This window comes from Mytilus galloprovincialis, chromosome 11 (genome assembly GCF_965363235.1).
Source record: "Mytilus galloprovincialis chromosome 11, xbMytGall1.hap1.1, whole genome shotgun sequence".
NCBI lineage: Eukaryota > Metazoa > Mollusca > Bivalvia > Mytilida > Mytilidae > Mytilus > Mytilus galloprovincialis.
Window position 1 is genome coordinate 84,637,447 of NC_134848.1, and position 12,599 is coordinate 84,650,045.

The window sequence follows — 12,599 nt, forward strand, 5'->3', positions numbered from 1 at the left end:
TGTGCACATTGTACCCGTTTTAGTATCCCTTCTCTGCATAATGACCCGTTTTAGTATTCACCCTCTGCAGAATGTTTTTTTTTCTACAAAAACGATACACTATTTATAGCATCTTTTATGCATATAACTTCATCCAATCTATTCAAAATTTCAATCCCCGTTTTTGGTATCCACCCTCTGCAGAATGTATTTTCGATAAATACGATGTAATTTGACATCTTATATGTAAATAGCTATTTACCAATCTATTTAAAATTGCAATTTCTGTTTTTTCTTTACCCTCTGCAGAATGTATTTTCGATAAATACGATATACTAAAAACATCTTATATGCATATAACTATTCCATGTTCAGAAGTATAAACCAAGCAGTGGAATTATAAGTTGTTTCTGTTAACTTGTTAATGTTATATGAGCGAAAACTCATCTCCAGTGTTTTAACAAACAATAGTTATAATATGCTGGTTTATTGAGAAAAAAACCATTAAACAATGAAGATTTTGTAAGAAATTTACAAACAAATACATTAAAAAGATACAGACATTATTATTCAAACTCTTTGTATACATTAAACTTTTCGATATGTACATATTTCCGTTGACTAAGTGTTTCCTGACGATAGGTCTGTTACAAAATGGCGGCTGACTTCATTATGTGAATGATTGGTTTGTGAAACAAGTGAAGGTAGGGACTAATATCATTGTTTTCAATATTTTATAGATAACTAAAGAATAGTAAAGGATTTTTTTTTCAAATAAGTTTTAACGCCGCATTCCAACATCGAAGTTTGACCTTACAGTGTTCCATTAATATTCACGACACTTCCGCCTTTATTATGTTAATGATATCTAATGGTCAAGTAATAAACTCGTCATTACGTCGCCTTGTATGATAAATACCTACAATATATTTTTGATTAAAGAAAAAAATGCTCTGTTCATGCTTATATGTCATGACAATAGAAAGCTTTTCTCATTTTAATTTTGATCCATATGAACATTATGATCTGGGCAAAATCAAACATTATTTATGATGTTTTTTTCAACATAATTAGAGAAATGTGTATACAGATCGTCATCTTGTACTCAATATTATTGTGAACAGATCCTCATATTGACATAAAAAACGACGTATTGTCAATAATTAATTAGGGCAATTTGAGGGCACTCAAATAGAGTAGATTAAATCTAAATGATTAAAAGTGAAATAAACACAAATATCGAACTTTAAGGAACATTCGTAAGCTTTTCTGGGTAAAGGTACATCCTAATGTGGATACTGATGGATTATGGGTAACGGTATATCCTTATGTGGATACTGATGGATTCTGGGTAAAGGTATATCCTTATGTGGATACTGATGGATTCTGGGTAACGGTATATCCTTATGTGGATACTGATGGATTCTGGGTAAAGGTATATCCTTATGTGGATACTGATGGATTCTGGGTAAAGGTATATCCTTATGTGGATACTGATGGATTCTGGGTAAAGGTATATCCTTATGTGGATACTGGTGGATTAAACCTGGTTACAAGGTAGATAACAATCAAACTTGCACGTGTACCTTTATAACATTTTGTATCTGTAAATAATGTCTACTAAAACTGATATAAATATAGCCTCCAATGAGTTTTATTTATCGAATTATCTGTCAGATCAGAAAACAACCCTACGTTTTTGGAGGATGAATTTCATCAAAAATTTTGAAAGTTGTGTAGAAAAACAATTACTATAGAAACAATAATTGCAAAATGTAGTAAACAAAATAGAAATTTAATAACTAATGATTTGTTTTCTAATTTAATGATTTACATGTCCGAAAACTGGTAGATACTCTACATTGTGTATGGATTTGTTTTGATTGGTTGCTATAACAATAATTCATACATGTCTTTTTATTCGATGTATGTGTGCATTCAATATTTCTATCTAACCATAGCTCTTGTTTGACTTAATGTTTTGGTCATTCGAGTTTACCAAAAAATCCATCCATTCGTAACATGTGTTCTATCGTTAGATTTTGCCATTTGATTAGGGACTTTCCATTTTAAATTTTCCCCGGAGTTCAGTATTTTTGTGATTTTACACAAGTGTACTTGATACTGAACATTTCTTGGTGTGAGAGAAGAAAAAGTTAGGACATGTGCTATATACAACCAGACCATGCAGACGTGTGTATAATTATCAACGGTACCATTTGTATTGTACCTCATGGGCATGATCCTCAAATATGATCAATATATAAATATGTAAAAACCTAAAACCAAATAGAAACACGAAATTGCTCATAAACTCGAATGACCAAATAATAAAGTCAATCCAGAGCTATGCTTAATTAGAAATAATCCTAAATATAGTCAAACAATAGAAACAATTCTTAATATATCGTCAAACCGAAGCTATGTTTAGATAGAAAAAAATCCTAAATTTAGTCAAACCAGAGCAATTTTTACATGGAAACATTTTTGAATATAGTCAAACCAGGGCGATGTTAAATTAAAAAACAAATTTGAAGAAAGTCAAACCAGAGCGACGTTTAGATATAATAAGTACTAAATATAGTCAAACTTGAGCTATTTCAGATAAATACAATCTTTTGAATATAGCCAAATAAGAGCTATAATTAGAAAGAACTAATCCTTAACATAGTCAAACCAGAGCTATGTTTAAATAGAAACAATACTAAATATAGTCAAATCAGAGATATGTTTAGATAGGAACACTCCTTAATTTAGACGGATTTCCAAATCTTATATTTAGATATGTTGTTTTAAAATGAGCAACAAAATCAAGATCAATGCTTATTGAAACAGACGTGTTATGATTGCAGTCAACATATTGACACAATAGTCTTGTCCTATAACATGTATAACTTACAATAATTTTCGTAATCAATTGTTTGAAACCAATTATTATTAACAGCGGCTTGAACTAGACAATGAGGTCAATGATATTGAATGTATGAATTGGCAAGGTCTTCCTCAATCCGAAGTTTGACGCTATATACAAATAAATGCCAAAATTTGGCATCACTATGTATCGTATGCGCCTTTTATTGAGCAACATAAATATGAGCTTGATAATATTGACCATGTAAACAACATACATCTTTTAAAATACCCAGTATATGTTGGTACTCAATATTACAACTACTGACAACAGACTTATGATATTAATAACCTTAACATAAAAACAATATACATCTTTTGTATATACCAAGTACGTGTTGTTACTACTCAGCTTTTCAACTTTTTACAGTCTTTAGTTTTCTATGTTTAGTGTAGTTATATATCTAATATACTCCTCTTTACGAATACTAAGTCTTTATATATCATCCTAATCATGATACATCTATACACTAGTATTGTGAAAATAAATGTGAATTTTGTTTCTTGTTAAACATAACTGTATGAATTTCAAGATTATGTATATATATATATATATACGTCACAAAAAGTCACTGCTTGAAGTGTCCTGTCCTGTCGTTAAAGGAAGTTGTCTATTAATATTCTGAGGGATATATGCTGTAATAATAAAATTGGATTACAACATATGGACAATTCTACTCTTCTCAAATATTCTGCGGGATATATGTTGTAATACTAGAATGGGATTACAAGACTTGGAAAATACGACTCTTCTTCAACACACCAATTTATAACAATCGCAGTTTACATGTTCTGCTCTTCAGCATGATCGATCAACTTTGTAGAATCTAAATTTCAATTGACTGGTCATTTATATATGCATTCTACTCCTGGTCGAACATTATTAATTCATCAAGTCCTTAATGCATTGTTGAAGTTTTACTCATTGCCTCAGGGATAGTATTATTGTCCATTCTTCATACTAGTTAGTTCTCTGTGTAGGCCTAGAACTTATATATCATTTTATTATAGACATTAGATTAGTCTACCAGTAGTGATAGTCAATAAACCTGACAGCTCTAGATCTAGAATTTGATATAATTCCTAAAATACGTCCGTGTATATTATATTCTAAAGTAATGAGAAGCATGCATGTGTTAGAAAAACTCGATCATGTTTAAACGATATTATTTCAGTAGAAAAGTAAACTAATATCTATAAAACAGAATACTACATATTTTAAACATCTACAAGGAAGTATTTTAGTTTACACAGTTTGTATATTTGATTCCTTGAAATTTATATTTATATATTGATTTAGAATTCTAGAACAAAAACTTCCTCAAATTTATCCTATACTATTTATATATAGATTTAAAGTTCAAGAATAAAAACTTCCTCATTTTCATTATAGACTATTTATATATTGATTTAACGTTCTAGAACAAAACCTTCCTCATATTTATCTTATACTATTTATATATTTTATATGTTTAAATACAATTTTGAGAACAAAAACGTCCTCGAATTTATCATAAACTATATCCGAATCATTGACATCTTTCTTAGAAACAATAAGCAGGGAGATGATACATTACAAAGATTACACATCTTATATTAAGAACGAGTATGGAGGTTAAATTGTACAAACACTACACATCTTATAACTAGAATGAGCAGGGAGGACAAATTGTTCAAACATAACACATCTTATAACTAGAATGAGCATGGTTCGTTCTTATGTTGTAGTGTTATACCACTGTCCCAGGTTATTTTTTTTATATATATATCTATATAACATGTATAAATAAGGCCGTTAGTTTTCTTGTTTGAATGGTTTTACATTGTCTTATCGGGGCCTTTTATAGCTAACTATGCGATATGGTGTTTGCTCATTGTTGAAGGACGTACGGTGACCTATAGTTGTTAATGTCTGTGTCTTTTTGGTCTCTTGTGGACAGTTGTCTCATTGGCATTCATACCACATCTTCTTTTTATATGGAGGTTAAATAGGTAAAAAATTATATAGAATTATATAAAACTGATGCTTTTTGTATAATACAGTTTTTTATAGGTAATTTATTAAAGTTATGTTTCTTTCAGTATGTTCTGATGACATTTTACGGCAAAAAGGAAATTACGTTTTCTTATTATTTAAAAGGAACTTAGTTGTCTCATTGGCACCCACACCACATCATCTTATTTCTAATTAATCAGAGTAAATGGTTTCTCTTTTTGCCTGACAAAACAATATTTCTAAGAAAAACTTTGAGAATCCTGAGAAAATTTTGTGTCATTTTATTTAACAAAATTGTGATAAAGTCCAGTTTTTGACTAGTTTTTCAATATAATAAATAAAGTAACATATTTTACTTCCAATATTTTTAAAGAATATTGAAAATTGAAAATTGGATTGAAAACCCCGAAATGTCAACAACACACGATTATTATCTAATATTGTTTTATAAACCGTAGTATGCATTAATATTGGGGTTAATGATGACCTGACATATTGTGATTATTAAATTCTTCTCACAATCTATCTCTGCTCACAATCTTTCTCTTCTCACAATCTTTCTCTTCTCACAATCTTTCTTAAATGATATACCATTAGTTTACTGTTTTCAAGCTCCTATTGGACTGATAGGAACATATGACATATGCAATATCAGCTAAAATCAATTATATGATAATATACGGCATTCAATATTAAATTCAAATTTATAATTTATTATAAGTTGTTTATAAATGATGATTAACCTTCACACTAAATGTTTAAAACAACCTTATATCGCTATATACGTAAACATGTCCGGTATTAGAGTATAAGTTTCCTGAAGACAAGTTTGTGACTAAATGACATATTGTGTATTAATGATGTGACATTAGATGAAAAAAAAAAATTATAGATGGGTACATGTATAATGATATTGTTACTCATATTTCATAAATATTTATGCATGTTTAAGAGCGCAAACAACCAACGACATCGCTGGTCCGTGGCTGCATTTAAGTACTTATGCCTTTGTTTGGTAGTCGTATTGTGATCTGATCATTTCATGCTGATTGTAATATGCATAGTTTTTACTGCTGTTGAAATATTTAGGTTTTTATATTACAATGAACGTAATATAAAGTAAATTCATTTTTTAGAATAATTAACAAAAATTTATAGTGGTAATAAGATGGAAGAACATAGACTAGATAAATAGTTTACTAACAATTGTTTCCAAATCTAATGTCGCATCATTAATACACAATGTGTCGTTTTGTCACAAACCAGTCTTCAGGAAATGGGTTCCGTATACGGTGCAGGAAATGCTTACCCTTCCGGAGCACCTGATTTCACTCCCGGTTTTCAGTGGAGTGCGTGTTGTTTCTAAATTATTATTTATAACTGTTGATGTAAATGTCCTTTGGTTTTGTGAGTCTTTGTTTACTCCTAGGTTTTGTGATTCTTTGTTTACTCCAATGTTTTGTGAGTCTTTGTTTACTCCTTGATTTTGATTGTTACTGTTTGACTATAATTTAACATGGATATAAAATAAAAACTTTAAGAATTAAAGGTTATTATCCTGATAGAAGAAAGACTTACAGAAGGTGAAAAGTAAAATTACAAAAATACCGAAGTTTTAGGAAAAGTCAATAACCAAATTGCAAAATTAAAATCCCTAAACACATCAAACGAATGGATAACACATTTTGTTTGTCAATAATTGGTTGATTGAATATTCTAGTGACTGTTGACAAAGTTAACTTCAGACAAATCATCTACACTATTAATGCAAAAACGCAAATTGCACCCTAAGCAGCCGGAGCTAAACGAGATATGTAAAGTTAACGTCTGGTCTTGTATGCTCAACACTCAGTAAACTTTTTAACAAATCCGTTAAACTAGTACTGCAAACAAATGAATGTTGACCTTGACCTTTGCCTTGACAGCGGTCGTTTTACACAACACGTGTTATGGTTATTTGGTGGTCAACATTAAGGAAAGTAAAATAAAGTTAACAGATCCATTAAACTAGTACTGTACACAAATTTTGACCTTAACAGCTGTCGCTTAACACAGTTTGTGTTCAAATTATTTTCTGAACTTGTCTGCTCCAAACTACGTCAACGCTAAACTAATACGGCAAACAAGGAGTTTTGACATTGACAGCTGCAGTTAAACTAGATAATTTATTATAGTATGTTTCTGTTATTTTAACTTCTGCTCGTGTATGCTACACACTCAGATAACTTTTTGAAAGATCCGATAAACGAGTACTGCAACAAATTAATTTCGACCTTGACAGCTGTCACTTTTCACAATATATGTTAAATTTATTTGATGCTCCACATTAAGTAAATGTTCTTATATATCCGTTAAACTAGTACAGGAAACAAATGAATTTTGACCTTGAAGGCTGTAGCTTTACTCAATTTGTGTTTTAAGTTATTTTTTGCTCTTGTCTGCTCCGAACTAAGTAAACGTTAAACTAGTACTGCAAACAATTGAGTTGAATTTGAAAGCCGTAGTTAAACACAATCTGTATTAAAGTTAGTTTCTGTTTAGCAATAACTTGCTAATATGATCGCTACAATTCGATCGATAAAATGTGAATATAAAAAAAAACAATATACATAAAACATTCTTTTGGAACCACGAAAATATTATAGAAGTTTCACAGGGATTCCTTGTCTTCCAGTCTGAAATTATAAAATGTCCTTCATTCATATCTAAGTAAGTGCAGAAGGAACATTCATTTTGGTTCACAAGAGACATCGGCCTGGTAAATATTAATAGTCAAATTAGCTTTTTATGTTTCTATTGGGGTCTATACTTGGACATCACCACGTTAATATTCTAGCTACATATAGCTCTTCAACGATTTTCGGTACTTATACATCTTCGGATTTCAAATGTTTGGCTTTGAGCGTTCCTGATGAAGGTAAATCCAGAAAAGCGCTTCGGACGCAATAAATTATTAAACGTGTTGTTTTATATTTTTAAAACCGACCATATCTTGTTGTTAGAATCGTAAATGCAGGGTCTATTTAAATTAAACCAGAGAAAGACAACATGAATATCGAAGATACACAACATATTCAATTTCCGATTTCGCCGATTTACACATAAGGTTTCTGGTTAATTTTGTTTTTATAAGAACGGCATAAAGTACCGCATGAACTGCACGCGTTAAGCGTTAAGTAAACCCGGTAAAAGCACAACTTTAAGTATCGCATGAACCTTCAGCCATAAATACAATATATTTTGCACATTGTTTAGGGGCTGATATCATGACCTAAGGCCGATTAAGATTCTGATATGAAAATGCCATGTAATAATCCATATCTATTATAATACATGTAACCAGGTCCAATTGTATAGTTGGCATGACATAAAAACGATGACTCAAAGATTTCAACTTTATATAAAACTAGTACAGGCCAATTATGTTGTTTGGGCTTTTTTTTTTGTTTTTAGTGCTGTGGTTTATCTTTTTCTTTTTAAGCCATATCGTGATGAGTTTATTTTCGATTTACGAGATTAAATGTTAATCTTGTATCTATTGTCCCACTTTTTGATCACATCTTCTTTTTATGGAATGTTTTTATTTAGCTATATACAAATGTACAATTTACCCCGTTGTCATAGTACATTTAATTTGAAACATGTACACAGCTTAAATATTTAAACGTTTGTTATTAGGTGTATCTGGAAACATATAATCATTTACAAACTTCAGGATTTGCAATTAATGAAAAAGATAACTATATTTCAACTCCATTAAAGGCATATGTTCCCTGAGCGACTTCATTAATGATCAATTTTGGACAAAAAAATATATATGCGCCATATTACATAAACAGACATATAATAATAAAATGCTAACTACATTAAAATACATCAAATTACTCTTATACAATACAATATCAAGTATAGCGTAGAGTATGACATTCATACATTTATTAAAAGTTAGCAACGTAGTTTCTCCTCTAATTTTAAGTATTTATCAAGATTGTTCACTTCTTTAATATACTGTACAGATAACAATTGTATCAATTTATAAGTAGAAGGGTGTCTCCAATAATATTGTTTTATATATTTTTACCTAATGTCAGCATATTTATTACATTCCAAAAAAAAAAAGTGAAATTCGTCTTAAATGGAATTTGTATTACAAGAAATCCATCGTCTATCTTTCCTGTCAGTATTATAATATCTTCTTGTCTCTATATTCAAATTATATGCACAAACACAGTATTTAAAACTATAAGGTTGATATATATATAATTCACTTGTTTGTCTAAGTAAAATTGTAAATTATGTTTACAAAAAATATATTTATACAGTTGACATGTGTTTGAGACTTTAAAGAAAGCATTTGCTTTGCATATAAATGTATCAACCATTCTCTCTTTTAATTTTCTCAGAAAAAAATCTACATTAACTACCTTTGACTTAACCAAATAAAGTTAAAGCCATATTTACCTAAAATGTCTCTAATTATACAGCATCATTTGTTTTTTTTACTACAGCTACTAAAAATTTCATCATAAAAAAAATTCATTATGCAATTGTCAGTACATGATAATGTTATCCAATATTTTACCATTCTGTATTCTCTCTATATAAATATAGGTATTCTACCCAGTTCACTGTATACCATTCTGTATTCTCTCTATATACATATAGGTATTTTACCCAGTTCACTGTATACCATGTTATTCACGATACTCTTTTTTCCTTTCAGTATACGTTCAAAAAAATACATATGAACCCTTTCAATATCTGGTGCCTTATGTTACATGTGTTACCCCCAAATTTAACAGCCATACATTGTAATTCAAAATACTTGCAACATAAGTTTCAAATAAAGTCAATAATGTTTCATAGTTTTAAAAGTCATCCTGTATTTTATTAAACATACCATATACTTCTTTTTTCCTTGTTCTGACAATCTCTTGTGTTAACAAAATTATCAGTGTAACACAAAAGTAAGTCTAAATACATAAACTCATTACAAATATTAATGGTATCACCATTTAAAAACCACTTTTCTTCCTGTTTAGGCTTACCCCTATTTCTGAAAATTATAATATTTGTTTTTGTAAAATAGGTATATAAATTGTCTCTGAATGAAACCATATAATTGCATATATCAGAAGATATACATTTAACAATTTAAGCTCATAAGGTTAACAATTTTGAATTATTAGCTCCATTTCAATGTTATTTACATATAAATAATACAAAAGAGGAGATAAAGAATCCCCTTGCATCAGAAAATTTCAGATAATTTACCATTCATCTTAAGAAATGATTTCAAATTCATATACATTGATAAAACTGCATTAAGTATGTCATTATAAACAATATAGTACTGGACCAATGATACTCTAGAAGACAAGCAGTTCAACTGTTAACCAGAAGAGTTGTTTTTACATTTTATTAACAAACTATCAAGAATTAAAAATAACAAGACATTAAACGCACAAATGGGGGACTAATGTGTTATTGTGTACACAAAACTTTGAATGTTTTTCGCGATTACACAAAAAGAATATAAAAAAGAAGATATAACATGATTGCCAATGAGACAACTCTCCAACAGAGACCAAACAACATCGACATTAACAACTATAGGTCACCGAACGGCCTTACACAATGAGCTAAACCCATACCGCATAGTCAGCTATACGAGTCCTCGAAATGACAATGTAAATTTATAAAAAGAAAAATAAGGCCCTAAATTATGTACAGAAAATGAACGAAAATCAAATATGTAACAGATGAACAAACGACAACCACTGAACTACAAGCTACTGACTCGGGACAGGCATATACATACAGAATTAGTCGAGATTAAACATGTGAGTCGGATTCCAAACCCCAACCCCTTACCATGGGACAGTCATGTAACAGTTCAACATAAGAAGGAAATATAATAATCAATTGAAAAACGCGTAACTCATGAGATGGATTAAAATAAAATAAGCTTAACTCATTTAAAAGATAAAAATAGAAATACATCTAACAAAAACCCAAAGTGGACGTGGCCGGGTACTTCCAACAATAAAAAAAAGACACTAATCACTGATATGAGAGTACTTGTAATTAACTGACAGCTAGTTCAAAGCCACTAGCAACTAATTGAAAAAAACATGCATCTAAGAAAAATTATCACGACAGACGTGTATTTCGTCTACATAAGCCCTATCAGCGACGCTCAGACCAAAAAAGTCAGAAAATTAAAACTAGTACAAACATGATAAGTATTGAGGATCAAAAATTCCAATGCCAAATACAGCTAAGGTAACATATGCCTGGGATGAGAAAATCCTTAGTATTTCGAACAATTCATATTTTTCGTTAACAGTAAATTGATAAACATAACCTTCTAATTGGTATTCATGTCAACACCGACATGTTGACTAAATGATGATAACATAACAATGAGAAGACTACCATAATTACCTATGTCCAAACGTGCCCGTTTAAAATAGATTTTAACACGCCAAGTTTACTTTACAATAAATATATATTTAAAGTCTCGAAAGACAATGTTCAGATCCGTGTCAATGTTGCTTTTTATTAATTTGTTTGTTTAAAAAAAATAAACCCAAAAAAACGGGTGATATATATATAGACAAAACCGGGTGTGTAGTAAACAACATTGACGAAACCGGTTTATTTTAACTTGCCATGACCCTTTTCTTTCGTTCAATACACAGAAATGCAAGTATTGAGATGCTCATAATAACTAAATTTGCAATTTTCGGGTCAGTATCTATCTTCCCGTACCTTTCTTTCCGTACAATGTGAACAATTTAACGAGTATTAAACAATTTCGAGGCAATCTTCACTCAATTCGTCATTTTGACATGCATTTTTACTTATTTCTCTGTTAATATAGAACAGTTGTAGAAAATATTGCATATCACAATAGAAAATAGTTGTATATGTATATATATTCTTTGATATCATGAAAAAGATAAGAAAATAAGGAGAAATATATATTTCTTCTGTTTATTGATGTTCCGTCATTGTGCCCGATGTTAGATACCGTCGAGTCCGAACAAATTTTGCCGGTGTGGTTTAGACACAGTGATTATGCTTTGTCACTTCTTTATATCAATCTGTACCTGTATATTACACTTACATAGACACTTACATTGATGCTTGAAACAAATTCCTGAAAGCATTAATACACCATCAAAACACTTTACACTTACATAGAAACTTACATCGATGCTTTAAACACATTACTGAAAGCATTAATTACACCATCAAAACAAATCGAGACGCTATAAAACGTTTATCATACCTTGTTCTTTTGCTACCATTATAACCTTTTTATTATCAATAATGCAATGCTATTTGCAGTTTTTGTCGGTTTTTTTTCTTCGTTCTTAGTCAATGTTTTAAGGATAAATATGATGATACGTATGAGTGTTTTAAATACTGTATTTCTTCATTAATTTGGTCTAATATTTTGGTTTTGAATAAAATGAACTTTTGTATTTGTTAAACGCGAATGCAATTTTGTCCTAGTTGATAATAAACATGAACGGCCGTTTGTTTATAAGATTTTGTGTACATCTTTAATAATTGTTATGTCTAAAATAAGATGAAAATAAAAGATAGGTCAGTGAAATTTTGTTTGCATTGTTTAAAAATGCTGACCTTTCTTCTTTTTTTCTGGAAATAAATGCACTTTTATTTGCAATAGTTCATTTTAAAT

The 12,599-nt window shown here is 29.9% G+C and overlaps 1 protein-coding gene across 1 annotated transcript in view; it reads left to right on the forward strand.

Annotated features, from left to right (window-relative positions):
* Nucleotides 1-600: 600 nt before the first annotated feature.
* Nucleotides 601-12,599, forward strand: part of LOC143052947 (uncharacterized) — a 605,057-nt gene continuing 593,058 nt past the window's right edge. The window contains exon 1 of the mRNA XM_076226129.1: nucleotides 601-683. The gene's annotated coding sequence lies outside the window, so the exon portion shown is untranslated. The remainder of the gene's footprint in view (nucleotides 684-12,599) is intronic.